Source organism: Sciurus carolinensis, unplaced genomic scaffold, assembly GCF_902686445.1.
Source record: "Sciurus carolinensis unplaced genomic scaffold, mSciCar1.2, whole genome shotgun sequence".
Lineage (NCBI taxonomy): Eukaryota > Metazoa > Chordata > Mammalia > Rodentia > Sciuridae > Sciurus > Sciurus carolinensis.
The window spans coordinates 64169-85738 of NW_025920133.1; the positions used below are offsets into that span (position 1 = coordinate 64169).

At 34.4% G+C, this 21570-nt stretch overlaps 1 long non-coding RNA gene across 2 annotated transcripts in view; it reads left to right on the plus strand.

The window, feature by feature from the left end:
* LOC124974147 (uncharacterized) overlaps nucleotides 1-21303 on the plus strand; it is a 38641-nt gene extending 17338 nt beyond the window's left edge. The window contains exons 3-9 of one of the 2 annotated variants that reach the window (XR_007106751.1): nucleotides 10674-10702; nucleotides 13993-14021; nucleotides 14107-14188; nucleotides 14715-14920; nucleotides 16261-16482; nucleotides 17515-17686; nucleotides 20099-21303. This is a non-coding gene — a long non-coding RNA (uncharacterized LOC124974147). The remainder of the gene's footprint in view (nucleotides 1-10673; nucleotides 10703-13992; nucleotides 14022-14106; nucleotides 14189-14714; nucleotides 14921-16260; nucleotides 16483-17514; nucleotides 17687-20098) is intronic. The other variant, XR_007106750.1, reaches the window with a different exon arrangement.
* The last annotated feature ends 267 nt before the right edge of the window (nucleotides 21304-21570 follow it).

Sequence of the window (21570 nt, forward strand, 5' to 3'; positions counted from 1 at the left end):
CTTTAGGAGTCTTGTTGAGGAAATTGGTTCCTAATCTGACATGATAGAGAGTTTGTCCTACATTTTCCTCTAGTAAATGCAATGTTTCTGGTCTAATGCCAGTTTGAGTTGAATTTTGTTCAGAGTGAGATATAGGAGTTAAATTTCAATCTACTACATATGGAATTCCTGTTTTCCAGCACCATTTGTTGAAAATGCTATTGTTTCTTCAATGTGTTTTTATGGTGTCTTTTTCTAGTATGAGATAACTGTATGTATGTGGGGTTGTCTATACATCTTCTCTTCTGTACCATTTGTCTTCCTATCTGTTTTGGTGCCAATACCATGTCTTTTTTGTTACTATTGCTCTGGAGTGTAATTTAAGTTCTGGTATTGGAATGCCTCCTGCTTCACATTTCTCATGGAGGAATGGTTTGGTTATTCCCAGTTTCTTCATTTTCCCAATGAAATTTCATGACTGATGTATTTATTTCTATGAAGAACACAACTGGAACCTTAATAGGAATTGGATTAAATCTGTATAGCACTTTTTGGTAGTCTGGTCATTTTTAAAATACCCATTCAAAAACATGCAAGATCTTTCCATCTTCCCAGGTCTTCTCCAACTTCTTTCTTTAGAGTTCTGTAGTTTTCATTGTAGAGGTTGTCCACCGATTTGGTTAGGTTGATTCACAAATATTTTGTTTTTTTTAAGGCTCTTATTTTTAAGGCTACCATTCAAGAGAGTTTTCTAATTTCTCTTTTATTCATCACCAGTATATAGGAAAGCAATTGATTTATGGGTGTTAATTTTATATCCTGCTACTTTGTTGAATTCATTTATTCTAGAAAATTTCTAGTGGAATTTCTGTGTGTATTAAATATAGAATCACATTGTCAGCAAATAGGGATAGTTTGAATTTTTTTTCATTCATATCCCTTTATTTTCTTTTTTCTGTCTAATTGCTCTGACTAAAGTGTCCAGAACTATGTTGAATCGAAAAAGTGAAAGAGGACATTCCTATCTTGTTCTGATTTTTAGAGGGAACACTTTGAATTATTCTCCATTTAGAATGATGTTGGCCTTGGGTTTAGCATACACAGCCTTTACAATGTTGAGGTGTATTCCTACGATCCCTATTTTTTTTATACGAATGAATGCTCTATTTTGTCAAATGCCTTTTTGGCATCTGTTGACATAATCCTGTGATTTGTGCCTTTAAATCTGCTGATGTGGTGAATTATATGTACTGATTTCCATATGTTGAAACAGCCTTGCTCCCTGGGAACCTCACTTGAGCACAGTACACTAGCTTTTAAATATGTCTTCATAGGTAACTTGCCAGTATTATATTGAGAATTTTTTCATCTATAATCATCAGGAATATTGATCTGAAAATTTCTGACATGCCTTTTTATTTTTGTTTTTGATATCAGGATGATACTAGCTTCATATAATTACTTTGGAAAGATTACCCCCTTCTTTACTTCATGGAATAAATTGAGGAGTATTGCTGTTTTCTTTGAAGGTCTGGTAGAACTGAGTTAAAACCCCTTCTGGTCCTGGGCTTTTCTTTCTTGGTAGACTTTTGATGGCATCTTCAAATTCATTGCTTGAATTTTATCTCTTTAAATTTCTTATGCCTTTCTGATTGAATTTGGGTAGTTCATATGTCTGTAGGAATTTTTGATGTCTTCAACATTTTATATTAGAGAATAAATTTTCAGAATAGTTTCTGAATATCATCTGTATTTCAGTAGTGTCTATGGTGATATTTCCTTTTTCATTGTGAATTTTAGGTATTTGAATTTTCTCTTTTTCTTGATTAGTTTGAAAGTTTATCAATTTCATTTACTTTTTGAAAGAACCAACTTTTTGTTGTGTTGCTAGTTTATTTTTTTGCTTCAAGTTCATTTATTTGAGCTCTGAATTTCTAAAATTTATTTTTATTATAAACAAGTGGGATACATGTTGTTTCTGTTTGTACATGAAGTAAAGGCATACCATTTGTGTAATCATACATTTACATAGGATAATGGTGTTTGATTCATTCTGTTACTTTCTCCTGCCCCCCACCCCTCCCACCCCTCTTTTCATTCTATACAGTCCCTCCTTCCTCCGTTCTTGCCCCCCTCCCACCCTCCATTATGTGTCATCATTCACTTATCAGCGAGATCATTCGTCCTTTGGGTTTTTGAAATTGGCTTATCTCACTTAGCATGATATCTGCACTTCCATCCATTTGCCTGCAAATGCCATAATTTTATTATTCTTTATGGCTGAGTAATATTCCATATATATGCCACAGTTTCTTTATCCATTCATAAATTGAAGGACTTCTAGGTTGGGTCCACAATCTGGCTATTGTGAATTGATGAACATTGATGTGGCTGTGTCTCTGTAGTATGCTGATTTTAAGTCCTTTTGGGTATAGGCCAAGGAGTGGAATAGCTGGCTCAAATGGTGGTTCCATTCCAAGTTTTCTAAGGAATCTCCACACTGCTTTCCAGAGTGGCTGCACTAATTTGCAACCCCACCAGCAATGCATGAGTGTACCTTTTTCCCCACATTGTCGCAAACACCTATTGTTGCTAGTATTCTTGATAATCACCATTCTAATTGGGGTGAGATGATTTGCATTTCTCTTATTACTAGAGATGTTGAGCATTTTTCATGTATCTGTTGATTGCTTGTAGATCTTCTTCAGTGAAGTGTCAGGGGTGGGCTCTGAGGGCCCCAGAGCCGCACCGTGGCCTGATCTCTAAGATGGAAATTCAATAAAAATTGAGAAAAGAAAGGATTTAAAATGAGATCTTAAAAGGTTTTTGGATAGCAACTAAAAAATGGAATGAATTTCTCATCAAAAAGAATGATCCTCCCAAACTGAACCAGTATGACATACACAATTTAAACAGATCAATATCAAGCAATGAAATACAAGAAGCCATCAAAAGCCTACCAACCAGGAAAAGCTAAGGACCAGACAGATTATCAGCCAAGTTCTACAAGACATTCAAAGAAGAGCTCATTCCAATACTTCTCAAAGTATTCCAGGAAATAGAAAAGGAGGGAACCCTACCAAACTCATTCTATGAAACTAATATCATAGCCAGAGACGTCCCTAAGTAGCCCTGCTCCCTCCGGCAGCAGGCTCGACCCACGCCAGCAGGCCGCCCAATGAGAACTTTTCCGCCCAGAGCCAACCCCAAGCCCCAGACCCAGCGGTGGGCCCCAGCCCGCAGGCGGCTTCTGGGACCAAGGCAGGTCAGGGAGAGGCTTTCCCCTCGCAGCCTGGCTTCCCCAGGCGGGAGCAGGCCCTGTCTATAGCTAGTTTCTAGGAGCAGGACTGCCCAGTGAGAGGATTTCCATGCAGAAACAGCCCCAGCCCTGGACCCAGTAGAGGGCTAGGGGAAGCTTTCTTCGAAAGCACTGCATTATCAAATTCCTCCAAGACTTCAGGTTACTGAAGGCTGGGAGGTGATATACCGGAAATCTACAGGGACACTAAAAGCCAAAGAGGAAATCTGCAATATCTCAGAGTCCCACTAATATCTGACCAATATGGGAAAACAAGGGAAGACAATGTCCCAAACAAACCTAGATACTATATCAGTAAAACCCAATGACAGTACAGCAGAAGAAATGTCAGAAAGGGAGTTCAGAATGCACATAATTAAAACAATCAGGGAAGCAAACGAGGAGATGAAAGAGCAAATGCAGGCATTGAAGGAAGAGATGAAAGAGCAAATGCAGGCATTAAATGATCGCACCAATCAACAGTTAAAAGACCAAATAAGGGAAGCAAAAGATCATTTCAATAAAGAGTTAGAGATACTGAAAAAAAAAAAAAAAACAGAAATCCTTGAAATGTAGAAAACAATAAACCAAGTTAAAAACTCCATAGAAAGCATAACCAATAGGACAGAACACCTGGAAGACAGAACCTCAGACACTGAAGACAAAATATTTAATCTTGAAAACAAAATTGACCAAACAGAGAAGATGGTAAGAAATCATGAACAGAATCTACAAGAATTATGGGATATCATGAAAAGGCCAAATTTAAGAATTTTTGGGATTGAGGAAGGCTTACAGAAACAAACCAAAGGAATGAACAATCTATTCAATGAAATAATATCAGAAAATTTTCCAAATCTGAAGAATGAAATGGAAAACCAGGTACAAGAGGCTTATAGGACTCCAAATATGCAAAATTACAACAGACCCACACCAAGGAACATTATTATGAAAATTCCTAACATACAAAATAAAGACAGAATTTTAAAGGCTGCGAGAGAAAAGAATCAAATTACATTCAGGGGGAAACCAATAAGAATAACAGCAGATTTTTCAATCCAGATCCTAAAAGCTAGAAGGGCCTGGAACAACATTTACCAAGCCCTGAAAGAAAACGGATGCCAACCAAGAATCTTATACTCAGCAAAACTTACTTTCAGATTTGATGATGAAATAAAATCCTTCCATGATAAACAAAAGCTAAAAGAATTTACAAAAAGAAAGCCGGCATTATAGAACATTCTCAGCAAAATATTCCATGAGGAAGAGATGAAAAACAACAATGCAAATCAGCAACGGGAGGAACAAGCCTAAAGGAATAGCCAAATAAAGCAGAAACCAAATCATGTCAAAAAACAAAAATGAGTCAAATGACTGGGAATACAAATCATATCACAGTAATAACCCTGAATGTTAATGGCCTGAACTCATTATTCAAAAGACATAGACTGGCAGATTGGATTAAAAAGAAAAATCCAACAGTATGCTGCCTTGCAAGAGACTCATCTCATAGAAGGAAATACCCACAGACTAAAGGTGAAAGGATGGGAAAAAACATACCATGCACATGAACACAGCAAAAAAGCTGTAGAATCCATCCTCATTTCAGATAATGTGGACTTCAAGCCAAAACTAGTCAGAAGGGATAAAGAAGGACGTTACATACTGCTTAAGGGAAGCGTAAATCAGATGTTTATCTTTCTAATGTGTGATCTTCCTGACAAACACTCTGGTCCATGGAGCCAGGTAATGCAATTCCCACTGTTAGACTCCTGCCATCAGTGATCTAGAGGTGGAGAAAATTCCATGTGTCTGAGGGTTTCAGTGCAACCAATTGGGGTATGGCAATCATGGCCTGCTTGCCAAATCTGTGATTTCTTCTAGGAACTGCAAAAAAATATATCACCTGACACTGCCTCTGCAATCCTGAATCCTTCTGTCACTTGAATTCTCAAAACCTCTTCTCCCTCACTATTCTTATTCTAAACCACCTTTTAAAGAGTCAGTACTCTGTGGACTTCTATTCAAATAACTTTTCAACAGACACAACACATTTCTGATAAAATGTTCAGCTCATTCCAGACCACCACTATCCTGAGACCTTACGATCAGGGTGAACCCCCACCATTCTGTGAAGAGATTTGGCTATATATCTTGGAAATGCAAACAAACTGTGGTTTCTGATCTCTCCCTGGCAATTACTGTCACAGAGCTGCAAGCAATATGTTTCAATGAAAGTGCCCATGATGTTTTAATCTTTAGGCAGACCACAGGACCAAGCTGTTGTTGCTCAGAGCTCTCAGCAGATCTCTGAATGAATTTATATTTTATTACCACCTTAATCTTGTTGTGAATGCCTCCAAAATCACACTTTGTGCCCGAGTTCGTCTTATAAGTTGATATATAATGTATGTTTTTTCTGATATCCCAGGGCAAATACCTATATAAAATAACAAGCGAAGGGCTCCCAGATGCCCATTATAGTTCTGCCCAGGTGTTTTGGCAGTACTTCAAATTATGCCTGATATCATTGCAAAATTCCAAGTCTCTCCTTTGCTGAAGATGTTGTATATGAATTGAGAGGAATCTACCTTAGTTTCCTATCTTGCTCTAAAATTAGTTCCTTTATGAAATTAAGGAGATTTTGCTGTTACAACTTTATATTTTTGAAAGTTTTAGGACACTGATGTCATACCCTTTGTGTGGGTTCACTTTGACATAATGGTGAATCATGAAAAACTAATTTCCTCAAAGTCAGTCTCAAATATCTCCATTTTTTAAAATTCACTCTTCTGTTAATGGTAATCTGAGTTAGTTTCATAACTAACTGTGACTTGTAATGCTAAAACATTGAAATTCATATGTCATGTGTGCAAACTGATTTTGTTAACGTTGGTTTGAAGGTCAAGGAATGGGAAAGCTGTGTCATATGGCAATCATATTCCTAGTATCCTGAAGAATCTCCATATTGAGATTTCCAGAGAGGAAGTCTTAATTTTCATTCTCAAGGTGTAAGACTGTACTTTTCTCCCCAATCCTCCACTGCACTTATTATTTGGATACTTGATAAATGTCACTCTGACTAGGAAAACCTGAAAAGACAATGCAATCTTGAATGATATTTCCTTGAATGCTAGTGAAGTTGACAAATTTTTATATGTCTGTGGGCAATTGGCATTGTTATGAGAACTGTCCATCTCCTGCTTTTTTCTATTTTCTTCTTGGGTTGATGAGATTCTCCTCAGCTCAACAGAGGGGAAATTTATCTCTTCTACGCAGCCAGTCTTCCCTGGCACTACTGCAGCCTCTTCCTTCTGTGAATGCATTTCTTCTTCCAGATGTCACTATTTGTTTTTTTCCTCTAGTTACTGGCTCTCCATTGTGGCTTTCCTGTTTTCCACCACCTATCCTTTTCATTATGCAGCAGTACAACAGTTTTTCTGGATGCAGTCTCTGAAAATAGTCAGTCAGTGAACACATCATGATGCTGTGCTCTGACTTCCTTCCTTGAAAATCTATTTATTTCTTTCTTCAGTGAAAATTTTTACAATCTCCACCCATCTTCTTTCTGAATATCTTTTCTTTTAAAGTGAAGTTTTCTGGAACCATGTGTTTTGCCAAAAGATATTAATTTTTCAAGCCTCTGGTGACACAAAAGAATTAAGTCCCTGAGTGTTTTCTTCCTACACAAAGTGAAAAAATTGAGTCTTTTATTACATCAAGTATAATTTTTTTACACTAGAAATTTGGCCCTCCCTTGTTTAAATTATTGAATCTGTATAATATCAAGTTCATTTCTCCAAAGAGTTTATAATAAATTTTCTACTGTATTATTGGATTTCCTGGGAAATGGAAATTTTGCTATCTAAGCACTGAGGTTAGTAGTTTTGGATATGCATATCAATGAGTTTGTTATCCTGGAACACATTTCCCCTTTCATTCATCCTGGATTTACCCCCATTGAAGAGAGGAGCTCAGCTTCAGCTGAACTGCACAGGATGTTGTCTCATATAGAAATTATTATATCACCAAATGTAATGGTCTAATCTCAAATTCCAATGACTTCACATTTATAAATATGAAAATGTCTAAAGAGTGATAATCAAAACTCTATGCAACTCATTATTGCCATTATATTTACCAGAGTGATTCTGAGCAACATATAGAGGTGTCTGCTTCTTGTTTATCTGGTCAGTTCCATCCAAGTGCTAAAAAAGAAAATAAATGAACATGTACAAGGTAAGAACCACATAGGATACAAAATACCTTGGGGAGAATATGGCCAAAAAATATGGGCACTAGTATATATAATTATTCAAAGAGTGTGCCTATTAAATAACTAGTAAGGATAAAGGAAGGTAAGAAATGTCAAATCTTGTAAGGTTTCAGCCACAGGTTAAATTGAGGATACTGCTAAAGAACTGAATTGTGAATTACATTAAAAACATGTTTCTATCACAAGTAAATTTGAAATAAGGAAAAGGACAGAAGAAGAGGCAAAGACTGAGAAAGGCAGTAAGTTCATGGGGTCAAAAAGAAAAAAATCTGTGTTATTCAGGAGAGGGTAGGAAATTCAAGCCACATATGAGAAGTGAAAAAAGCAGGGTTTTCAAAATGTAAAAAGAATGAATGTGTTTCTAGTTCCAAAGTAGAATGAGAGAAACTTTCACAAACTTCCTGAATTATTTCCAGTTAGAAATGAAATGAGGAGTGAAGACCTGATCCCCCAGAGCTATGTTCATTTACCATAAATGGTTAGACATGCACACAATTTAATGACAAGCAGCTTGTTTATACATGCTAGGACACTTTTAGGAAAGAAATAACAACTGGAACAATAGAAAGAAGCATGAATGTTTATGGAGCATTCTCCAAATCCACAGATATATAAAATTAATGTTGGAAATATTACAGATCCTTCTAAACTTTAATTTGAGTAGATATCCTAGTGAGGAAACCAGAACTACATTCAAATGAACGTAGAGGAATTGGAATCAGACAAAGATCACACTGGAACTCTGAAACTGTAAGGAATCATCTCTCGGGGAACATGTTCAAAAGCTCATTCTGACTCAGCAGGTCCTTCTACATGTCCATAATATTCTAATTAGATTATAGTGATTTGGGTCCATAGAAAATATGTTTGCGAGTCAGGAACTAGATGTCCATTGAAGAAATATACAAAAACTGGTACAGATTTCTACATTTTAGGACACAAGCAGATCAAGTGCAAGTATAAATATTGCTTTCATTCTGAGCATCTCTCGTAGAGTAAAAGGGACTCAAAATGCCAAGAAGAAACCACTCTGGAAAGCAGTGTGGAGATTCCTCAGAAAGCTTGGAATGGAAACACCATTTGACCCAGCTATCCCACTCCTTGGCCTATACCCAAAGGACTTAAAATCAGCATACTACAGAGATACAGCCACATCAATGTTCATTGCTGCTCAATTCACCATAGCCAGATTGTGGAACCAACCTAGATGCCCTTCAGTTGATGAATGGATAAAGAAACTGTGGCATATTTATACAATGGAATATTACTCCGCAATGAAGAATGATAAAATTATGGCATTTGTAGGCAAATGGTCGAAATTGGAGAATATCATGCTAAGTGAGATAAGCCAATCTCAAAAAACTAAAGGACAAATGATCTCGCTGATAAGCGGATGAGGACATATAATGGGGGGTGGGAGGGGCTAGCATTAGGTTTAGGGTTAGGTTTAGAGTTAGGCTAAGGAGAGCAGTAAGAATGAAGGAAAGAAGGACTGTGTAGAGGGAAAAGGGGTGGGAGGGGTGGGAGGGGTGGGAGGGGTGGGGGGGAGGGGAAAAATATAATAAACATCATTACCCTATGTAAACGTAAAAAAAAAAAAAAAAAAAAAAAATGTTAAAAAAAAAAAAAAAAAAAAAAGAACAAATTTGATATATTGGCAGACAAGAAGGAATGGCAAAAATCCATACAATGTAAAATGGAAGGAAACAAGCCCCCTCCTCTAGAAGTTCTTTTGGAAAAGCTAAAGGGAAGGGAAAATGAGGGAGGAACACAAGAATTTTACTAGAAAATATGAAGTGGAGAGAATGCTTTCCAACTCTTGTTTGCTTTCAAATCCAAATGTGGTATAGAGAAGATTGTAACCCTGGGGACTGGAAGAATCAGGGCAACATATAGCTACCAATTACTCACCTCTTTATCTAGTAGGCACCATAATGTGTGAGGCTTCCTTAGGTGTCATTTGAATGAGTGATCTTGCATTTTTGAAGCATTCATTGTTTTAAAGAAGGCTAATAGTTCCATTCTTACCATTCTTCCTATTACCATTAATATTAATATTTTTATCATTATTTTATTGTTGCTTTGTTGAGAAACCATGTTTCTGGACATTTCAGGAATACACAGTATCACTGAGGATAAATTCTGAAATCTAGAAAGTAAATGTTGTTTTCAACTGGGCTTTTTGTGCAAATATATGAAAAAACTGTCTAGATATGCCACACAAAACTCATTTTTTAACCAGAAATCTTTATGGAGATTACTCCTCAAACACCAACACTGTTACTCTTACAGGATTTACCAATTTATTTGAAACAAAATAGCTTAATGTTGTCAAATGATTCTATAAGCCGTAGGAACACCTTTTCTTTTGGATTGCCATGTTAGTCCCCTTTATGACTTACCCTACAGTTTTTCATAGATGTTGGACCACATTCTTAACACAAAAGAGGAAAAAGAAAATTGATTTTGTTTAAACCTGAGAACACAGTAAAAGAAGATGAACCAGTTTCCCACATGAGTATGAATAAATACTCATATGTTTATTATCTGTATTTTTAACACGTATCTGAACTAATTGCTCAGAGTGCTCTCTCAGATGAGCAAACAAATTTACATTCTCCTGAGATCTCATCATAACTTTGGAGCTATTGTAAGAAAAATGAGGGACAGGAAACATATTCATAAAAATACATTAAATTATTCTGATAGGATTCACAAAGATATGTGCTGCCACATTCTTAATTTGGCTTTGACATTAAACTTCTCAGGGTCCTTTTTTTCTCTTCTACACACAGATCACTGTGCTCTCCAGCATTCTGCATCTTGGCATGGATATACGTACCAATGTCTTAGTATTAAACATCATTGCAAAACTGATTTTACCATAGAAAAATTTATGGCAAATTTTACTAAGCCTATATTCCTGATTTTAATTTAGTACATTTGAGTCTTCTGGCTTTACTCAACATGAAGGCACAATAGAATGAAGAAACCTAAACATAAAGTGGTCTTCACCAATGCTAACTCCCAGCACTTTGGCCCATATTCATTCAGTAGGAACTTGAGGGTAGTTTTGTTATATTCAGGTTTTGTTGAGTATATATCTCAATTTCTTTTCAGTACCTCAAGATTCACATGCTTCCCGTAAGGTAATTCATCTTCTATATTTCTGTTACACTATTAAGTGCATGCTGGATGAAATGTAAAACGTGTAATATCTTGTCTCCAAGCACATCAAGCCTATGATTGAAATCAAAGTTTCTCTTCCAAAAAGAGCAAAATGGAAGAAGGAAGCGTGTACACTCAAATCAGATAACTCTTGAGGTACAACTTCTCTGGAAATCCTACATGAAAACTTTGGAAATTATAGCAAACTCCTCACATATGACATGGAATTTTTTCCACAATGGGTTGGGAGGATTTCCCCCAACGTGTGTGTTGATGATTGAATGTACATTTCAAAATATTTCTGTAAAGGCATGAGGAAAAGATGTTTAAAAAGACCTTTTATTGTAGATATTTCTAAAATTAAATTTCCTAAATTGGAGTCACTACAAAGGTAAGTTCTATGAGGTTGATTTTCTTTCCCCTGCTAAATTTAAAAAGAGCTTAAGAGGAGCAGGGATAGAGTTGAGATACCTGGGAGAATGATATGGTTTTGGCTTTAACCGAGGAGGTCAAGTCCAACCTGAGTCACATAAAACACCCATCATCTACATGAGAATGTCTACTCTACTCTGACACCTTGTATATTGCCTAATTTCATCAAACCTGTGTTGTGTTTCATGCTCCATGTTTTATGTCCTTCACCACTGATGTGGTCGGTCTGAAGCATGTAAGAGTGGAATGTGTGATCATGTGCAATTTATGTTACTCCTTTCCTGTGAAATGAATCCATTATTTGCTGGAGAACAAGCTTTCCAGAAATTTTGACTTAGAGTTATAAATCAAGAAGGTACTTGCACATTCCAATGCAGTGTTTACTCATATTTCCGTCCAGGTTCTGTTTATTGATTTTTTTCTCAATGGTGTACACTGAGTGAGAACCTTTTGCCTGGTATTCGCTTGCTCTTTCACTGAGCCCCTCCCACAGACCTCTCTGATTCTCTAGTGGATTTTGTATATCCAAATTTAAAATATTTGCTCGCCAATTTCCTAATTTATTTCAACATAGGAAAATATTGCCATAGGAGAAACTGCATGGTAAATGAAAGCAACATTCATATTTGTGGTGTTTAGTACACATCTCATTTGAAATCTTGAGTTTTAGTCAGGAGCAGAGTCTTATATTTGTGTGCCCAACATTCTTTCTTTATTCATGTAATTAATCTTCTCTCACACAGGTGACTGAAATTTTTCTATTCCCTGTATTTCTGGAAATATTCCCTCCAATCAGGCCTGCATCAACTTCCTAGTGCACTCCTGCCTTCTCACTATTTATCTCCATTCACAAACACACCCCCACCCCCCTCATGTTCTGCTTGTAGCATTAAGTTTGGTCCTACTCTTTATGCATATACTGCTTATGTATCTGTTGGCCTTCTCTAGACCATGGATGTTCAAACATCTTATATTTTGTAGTAATCTATCATAATCAGAATTCTGCCTCACTCTATCTTGATTCTCTCTCTGCCTGCACTCTCTCTTCTGGCAGTTCTATTTACCAGTTCCTATATCACCATAAGATAACATTTCCATTTAAACCCTGTCTGTACGTACAACATTTTCTACCTTTGGTAGTTAAACTCATTTTGCAGTCTCCATTTACCTCTGTCTCTGGAAATACTTCATCCCTGGCACCTATTATTTTCTGTAGCTCTTACTACAAGCTCAATTATGTGTGTAAATAAATAAACCTGTTGACAGTAATTTGATGTTAAAGCAGCCCTCTCAGTTATAGAAACTGCTGGACTACACAGGTAAAGGAATACTTTACATATCACCTCTTTATTACCCAGCATGGATACTAGAAAATGTCTTCGGTAGCCCCAGGGAAAGTAAAACCAGTGTATGTCATGAATTACAGGTATAATCATGAAAGTTTCACAACAGAGTGATGGAGTAATCCATACAAAAAATAAATAAAATAGGAAAGAACCAAGCCTCCAACTCTAGATGTTTCTTTGGAAAACCTAAGTAAAAGCTAAAGTTTGGCAGAAGTCTTAGATGTTAGATAATTTTGGTTGGAACCATGAAGAAACTATGATAATGCAATTCAGCTCTTTTCAGTGTATACCCCTCAAAGCAAACTTTCCCCCCCTATACCTACCAACCTACATGATGTACATGGCATCCATTTGAGTCATTTGGATGAGAAACCTATATTTAAATCATTGTTTTCTTTTTAAAAGTTATTCTTAAATATTATGATTATCATTATGTTTACCATTATTATTTTATTGGTGCTTTCGAATGAAACCAAGTTCTTTGGCTTCAAAGTAATTCACTCTATTAACCAACAAAATTCTTATCTATAGATACCTAATTTTTTGATCAGTCATCCCTTTTATTAAAACTTGATAAGCTGTCAAGATAAGCCACAGCAGACTCAGTTTTCAACTCGAAGTTTTTATGAAGTATATTCCTTGAAAAACAGTACTATTACTATGAGTGCATATACCACTGACTGAAATACAAAACCTTATTTATGTCTGATAATTCTGTGAACTTTCAGTTCCCTTTTTCCTTTAGATTCCTGAATCTCAATTCTTTCTGCCTTCTCATACATTATTTTTTATGTGGAGTGTGTATCTTTGCAAAAGAGCGGAAAGAGAGAATTGATGTTGGTCATACCTTAGGATATAGGAAAAAAAAAACACACCAGTTTCACTTGTGGGTATGAAAAACAAGGACATGTATATTAGTTGTTATTCCAAAGGCATATTTCGGAGCTAATTGGTTCAAAAAACTCTCTGATGAGAAACTATGTATACCTTATTCTGAGAACTCATCACAAATTTGGACTTACTAAATAGCAGACAAATGGACAGAAGTTCTGTATTTGTAATAAAATGAATTAAATAATTCTGATCTGTTTCATGGAAGAGATGTGTGACTACATTTTTACTTCAGCTTTCATGTTAAACTTTTCAAAATTTTTGTTCCTCTGAATAGGGATCACTGCTCTCCAGCATTCTGCATCTTTCCATTGTTATATATACTCTTTGCTATGTGTTTATGGTCATAGAAACTGTGATCTTAATGTTGGAAACATAACTGTATGTTTTACTAAACCTATATTCCTAATATTTATTTGCCACATTTTAGACATGAGACCATTTAACAAAAAATCCTTAACAAACACAGAAACCCCAAAGTTAATATCATCTTTATTATACATAACCACTGGGACTCAGCTCCACATTCATTGAGTAGGAAGATGAGGGTGGTTTTTTTATATATTCAGATTTGTTCAGTGTATATTTTCTTTGCTTTTCAGTAACTCAGGATTCACATGCTTCCTGCAAGGTAATTAATCTTCTATGATTATTTTATGTTATTAACTGGATATTGGAGTAAATACACACTGTTTATGTAATATCTTGTCTCCAAGCACATGAAGCCTACCATCATAATCAAAGATTCTCTTCCATATAAATCAAAACTGAAGAAGGAAACAAGGACACTCAAATCAGGTAAATTTTTGAAGTACAATTTTTCTGTAAAGTTACCTAAAAACATTGGAAATCCTGGCAGTTTTCCTATTCCTATTTTTTTAACAACTTAATGAGAGGATTTATCCTCCAAAAGACCAAAGTCAATATTGGTATTCATATTTTCTTAAATGATATATTCCTGCATAAGAAAGATTTTTAAAATTTGAACTTTTTCTCAGATTTCTTTGTCTTATGTTCTCCAAAGTAATCCCTTTTCCATTTATGAATTCTCCAAGGTAAATTATCAGACCACAATCTTTTAAAAATAATACAGTTTAAAAATTCTTATTGCAGAGATAGGCAGTGATGAAAATTATATTCCCAGCTTCCTAAGATTTAGGCACAAATTTTACTAGAGGCAGAATGTAGGGTTCAGTTTGGTAAATATAGAGAAGACATCTCTTAAAATAATTTAGTTTATTTCTAATACAAGACCCAGCCTATTGAGTAATTACAATGAACATATGTTGTACTTTAGGTAACATTGTTTTTTTTTCATTTCTAGGGAGGGGAGGATTGAAACCAGGCCTTTTCACATGCTGCACAGTTGCTCTACCACTGAGATTGGCTGCCAGCCTTTTCTTTAAAGTTGATGATTCTGTAAAATTCTTTTATCTGATTTGTTCAGAGAAAATACTTAATTACTTCACTCAAAATAGGAAGATGTTTAAAGAAAAATCACATGATAAACAAGCAACTAAAATAGCTCAGGTGCTTAATATTACATCTTATTTGATTCCTTTTGTTGGTACAATAATGAGGGGAGTCTCATTTTCCAGAGACCCAGAATTGATTTTTACTCATTAAATAAAACTTGATTCTTCTCTAGGTTACTGAAAATTTTGTATCCCAAATGTCCTGGAAACATTCCCTTAGTTCAGATCTGCATCATCTTTATTTTTCACTGATGCGTGCTTATGCCCTCACCTTCATCTGCCCACATGCTTGGTGATCTCCTTCCAATGCAATTATGATATGAACCACTCTTTAGAACAAGAATGTGAAAGCATTTTACACTTATCTATCAATATTTCTTCCTAATTATCTTTTTTTCCTTTCCTCCCTGTGCCCTTTCCTCTGGCATTACTCTTCACAGATTCATATATATTTAGAAGGATATAGACCCAATTTAATAGATATCTTCCTAAATTTCTAAGGATTTTGAAGCTCTTATCCTCTCTTACCCACTGGCTGGTAATCTCAGTTTTTATTTCTCTGTTCAGGCATTGCTACTAAAGATTATCTCTGACATTAATTATCTACCTTAGCACTTACCAGTAACTCAAAAAATAATGAGTCAAATAAATAAACATTAATTTCACAGAGATGACTTAAAAGATCATTTCCTCTTCACAAGCAAAAGGGATTTACAAGTAAAGAAACAAAGTACAGTTTAAATCATAAGGATACAGTAGAAAAATTAATAAGGTGCTAATGTTGGCTTGAGTAAAGAAAATTTATTAAGAGAAGTAGAGCACAAATCAAGTAAAGGTGCATGAAGCACACTGAGTAGAAAAATATTTGTCAAAAGTTTGGATAAAAACATTTCAGATAAGGAACAGGGTGTTCACAATAGAGGTGTAAAAATTATCACTTACTTTGGAAACCATTAATGATGAACAGGAGTTACTTAAAAGTTATTTTTGGGAGGTAGAAAATAGTGAACAGTGACAATTTCTGTTTCTATTTGTGTATGAGAATTGTTCCATTTATATTGGTTAGGATTGTGGATGAATCTTTGAGTCATTTCTTTGCATTGAACCTGGTAACATCCTCTTGCCCCAACAAGTGGATTTTCCAAGTTTTGAGTAATCAAAAGTATTATCTAAAGAAGACAAGATTTATTGTGCACAATGGAGCACATCCACAAGACTTCAAGCTGAACAAGAGAAGGAGTCTTATACCCTCTCTGATCTGTAGAACATAGTACACATATGTTTTAGGCACTCTACATTTTTTCAGCATATGAATAATGCTTGAGAAAATATATAATCAATTGTATATGTAAGTTACTCACATATTATATCTTTTTTGTTTCCTTCCTGATATAGATTCTGTTATCCAATTGAGACATCTGAATGCAGATTCTTCATTTCACATAATAACAAAACTTAAAAATATTCACTGCTCACAGTGTTCACTACATGCAGAAAAATGGCAAAACTGGAAACTGAGCTTTGTGAACTTAAAAAGGAGTATTCTGAAGCAAAAATAGTGATATCAAAGGCTGCACAGGAAAATGTAGTTTTAAAAGAAAAACTCCAAAATTTGAGGTATGTGTAAACTAGAACTCCTTCCTTTATACTACTGGTCCTTGGGTGAACATTTGTAACTGCTGACTTATTTCTTGGCATTTTGCAAGAGAGAAAACATTTTACTCATGTGAAATATAGAATTCTAACGAATAAGATAACACACTGTTAATCATCATTACTTCTAAAAATTAAATGAATATTCTTCCAAATCACAGTTCAATGGGTGTACAGACTCCTAGCTTATAGGAATTTATTTATTTATTTAATTTTTTGAGACACTAAATTGCTTAGGGCCTTGCTAAGTTGCTGAGGATAGCTTTGAACTTGAGATACTCTTGCCTCAGCTTCCCTAGTTGCTGAAATTAGAGGCATGTGTCCCCACATCTGAGTAGGAATCTATTTATATAACAATTAGAAATATGGATTTTTAAAATTTATACTTTTTCTTTTTATAGTACAATCAATGTTTCAAGGAATGCCATTTAGAAAAATCATTTTCTATATATTTTTACTCTGAATATATTTTCAATGTAGAATTACTTGATTAGAGAAACTTTTTTAAAGGTATTTGATCAAGATTTCTAAATTGCTCCCAAGAAAGCTTATGTTAATTTAAATATATCTCAAAGATAATAAAATGGGCATTTTTCACTGCCCAGAAACATGTTTTTAAACATTTATAGTTTGTCTTCTGATGTTTGGGATCAAACCCAAGGGTTAGTTCAACTAAGTAGATATGCTAGTGCTGAGCTAGACCCTCAGCTAGTTTTAAGGCTAGCTTCTATTTAAAAATGAAATGGAAAGTGATTACTGTTTATTCACTGTAGTTTATAAATAAAATTTCTTTTTTCTTTATTGACAAAATTCATACTCTTTATTATTGGATTAAATAGTAAGTTTGGTCTTGTTCCAGATGGGATTTTGAGTTGTTTATAATACATAATGTTCAACAAGGTAAGTCAAAAGTCTTACCATAAAAGAAACATCAAAAGTTGAATGAAGTTACTTTTATCTGGAAAATAAAATTTAAAGATAAACATTTTGTTACAGATGGGCCTTAGAAAAAGAGAAGAGAAGAAACAATTACCTGTTATTTGAACAAAATAAGGACCAATTAAAAGAAGAAGAAAAAGAATACAATAAAGAAGTGAAAAAGAAACTTGAAATATCTGTTACAAAATCTGATGCAGAATTAAGTACTACAAGAAATAAGTTTAATCAGGTAAATGAGTTTCCAGTAAAGTTCAAATTTTTTATTTTATTTCAATGAACTTATTTATAATATCCCTTTAGCATACTGTATGCAGCCATGTTTCACTTCATGATGGGGGTATGATCTGAGAAATAACACTGTTTGACAATTTTACCAACATGAAATGTCCATGTGTGTACTTCCACAAACTTCAGATATCTCCCACAATACCAGGCATTATAAACTCAGTATCTTCATTGTATATACAGTGCATTTTTTCCCACAGCATTGAAATGTGGGTGTGAGATTATTATTTAGGTTTAAAACAAAATGTTATTTTACCCTATAATTAAGTGATGACATTTGTGGTAAAATTAATTATTGCACATTTTGGCATTTGGTAGATGTTCAGCATTTGTTTCCTGAATGAAAACGTTAGGTTTAATCACTGACATAAATATCAACTTGAGGCTTTTTATATTAAGATACAGAGTAAATAGATTTGAAACTAGTTAAATATTTAATTATTACCTCATGTACATATATGACTGCATGACTGATGTGATCCTATAATATACTCAGAAAAAATGAGTGTTTACATTCTATTTTGTATGATCTATCAAAATTTATAAAGCATTCTACTGTCAGGCATGGAAGATTAGAACAAATAAAATTTTTTTTTAAAAAATTCTTTTTCACAATTGCATCTCTGCCTGTATTTAAGAAATATTTTGACTACTTGAGGATTTTTTCCTGTCATTTATGCAGTTGAAATTTGAGCAATTAATGTATGATACAGATTTATGTGTTTTAAAAATCTACTTGTTTTCAATGGTTATTTATTTTGAAGATATCACTCTTAATTAAGGTTTTTGACTTTCTATCCCCTGCTGGGACAAGGCCAAAACCTTCTAAAAAGAATCTCTAGATTTCATCAGAACAGGTCCTTGAGAATAGAATTTACAGGACGGGATTCCAGAAAAACATCTTTGCAAACAAAAACCTATAGACATGGCAAAAACTGAAATGATTTCTGAATTATTTTCCTCTGTTGCTTTCAAGTGTGTGTATGTGTGTGTGTGTGTGTATTTGTGTGTGTGTGTGTGTGTGTCTTTAAACATTAACTATTTCCATCATGGAAAATTATAGAGGATTTTAAACCCATATATGTATTATGACCATAAGTTGCATATTTAGGGAGAGTGGATGACATTTTTGTCCCATTGGATTAATTAATGTTTTTAATTCAACTCCATTTATCTGCTGCAGTCCAGTGGTGGCTTTCACAGTGGTCTCAGAGAAAAGGCTTTTAATATTTTTCATGATAATTGATGATTTTTCAAGGATCTTAAAACCCTTGGTTCTAACAATAGATCTTCTGGTTTGAGGAAGTAAAATCACTTCCCGATGTGTTAATGTAGTGGTGTGCTTATTATTCCCATTGTTAAGTAATAAGGAGCAGTGTGGCCAGCACAGACCCTGAATTGGAATATCATTTTCTTACTTTTGAGAAAAAGAAACCCTTTGCAGTAAGCAATCTCCCGTTTTATATAGAACACTTTTGGAAATAATGATGCACCATAAAATGTACTTAGAAATAATCTACTGATACTTGTTCCTAATAAGTTGGTCAGTTTATTTTCATATTTCATACTTATGTTTCAAACTTCACTAAGAAGAAATAGATTATAATGAGTAGAAACAGGGATTTTTTTGCAGTAGAGCTTTGCATATTTTACCATTAGTATTTTGCAACACAAGCCTACTCTGGTGTTTATACATTCACAGGCTAGAAATAACTGGCTTGGTGGGTGAACACTAGAAGCAGAAGTGGAAGACATAGAGACAATCTCACAATTTGCCTATATTTTTGGCCTCACCCTACTTTCCAGAATTGTGTTCATTGATGAACATGAATATACTTAGTGTTCTTCCTAGTTTTCTCATATATTAATATGTGTAATGCTCATAACTACAAAATTTTTAAACAACAGAATATGCATAGAATATTTTCAGGGAAAGAAACTTAGAAAAATTCTGTGTGCTAGAGTACATGTAGAGCTAACGCTCTTACTGTGGACTCGTCATATACACAAGATGTCAGAGAGTGAAAAAATTTTCTTTTACATCCAAACTTAGTAATCACTTATTCTATGCATTGTATCTAATGTAATTTAGAACTTTTTCAATTTTGAGATTCTTTAAATTGTAACTTTCTTTTACTCTCATGGATCCATTTTCTTGAATTAACTTTTTGAACTCTTGGGAATGTATACTTTTATATGCTCTGAAGATTAAACCTAATATTTCTCCAGTGGGATACCTATTTATAGAAACAGTTTCATTGTACAAATAATACAGGATATTGTCTATAATTTCAGAGGAAATTTTGATATGTCATTTTGTTATATGCTAGCTAAGTGTATTCTTGATTTTACTTAGGTTTCTACTAGTGATATGACAGAAAACAAGCTGTGGCATGAATATGACAGGATGAAGGATAGCTCTATGATGATACTGGAAAGAGAGAAAATAAAATATCAAAACCAGGAAAAGAAATGCCTTGATATTAATGAAATTTTAAGAGAAAAGAGCAATGACCTTCAAAGGATACACAGACTGAATGAGGAAACACTTACAAAAACATCATTCCAGCATAATGGACAGTTCGATATTCCAAAAGTGGAAAATGCAAAGCAAAATTTTATACTGGAGAGTGAGAAAAAAAAATGCAGAAAAAATGGAAACAGAGGTCAAATTATACCCTGCCACACTGGCTGCTGCCCCACATCATTGTGTTGAAAGTCAAACACCAAAAAGACATCTAGAACTTGCTTTCCAAAGAGCAAGAGATGGGGGCTTTAGTTCACAGGAAAAGAAGAATTTTGATGTATATAACTTAAAAGATAGTAGTGATATTCCTTCCCAACAAAATTCGAAGTCTGAAATAAAAAACAGTGACCTTGAAAATGAGATTGGTCAGAAAAGAGATACCCTCAGAGTAAGGACTTTGATTTCAGAACAAGAAAAAAAGGCTCCTAAAACAAAGAAAGTGCCAAATGAAGGGGATGGAATGCAAGTGTCAAAATGAACAAAGGAAAATGAGTGAATACAGCAGAGAGCAGAAATTTTCTATAAAGGAGATATTATCTAAACTCCAAAGTAAAATTACACTGCTTCAACAGCTATTGCATGACCTTTCGCAAAAAAGAAGAAAAGCAAAATAATGCAGTCATTAATATCCAAAACCAATTTCATGATATTATAAAACGATTTCAAGCTCAGACTGAAAGACACAAGCGCCTGCTAAAAACTAGAAATATGAAATTATTCAATGAAAATAAACATTTAAAGGAAAAATGTCAACATAAAAATAGAAACATAAAAAGAAGTACGTATCAAGCAAGTGAACTATTTCAGGTATCTTTGTAGGAATACTCAAAGTGATCTTTGGTTATGGTTAAATGTTGCATCTAGATAAAGTAAAAATTCACATAAATATGTTTTCTGTCTCAACACAAAAACATAACCTGGTTTCCCCCCAATACAACATACACCTTATTTCCAACACAAATAAATCATCTATGTTTGAAGTAAGAAGCCTTCCAATTTTTCTGCTCTGATTCTTATACATCGTGTACATATTTAAAAAATAACACTGCCTCATAAATATGTACAGTTACATGCCAATTAAACACAGAAGACTTAGTGGTACATAAAACTGATTTTAAAATTTAATAAAGGAAAAATATCAAAAATCTTGAACCTAATAGATGCTTCATTTTGAGTAAAGAACTGTGAAGTTCTAAGAGGTTGAATTACAGATTTTTAGTAGCCATATATGCTGACATTAGGAATATATTCTCAGCAACAACTATTTTTGGTGCTGGTAATTGAATCCAAAGATTTGCATA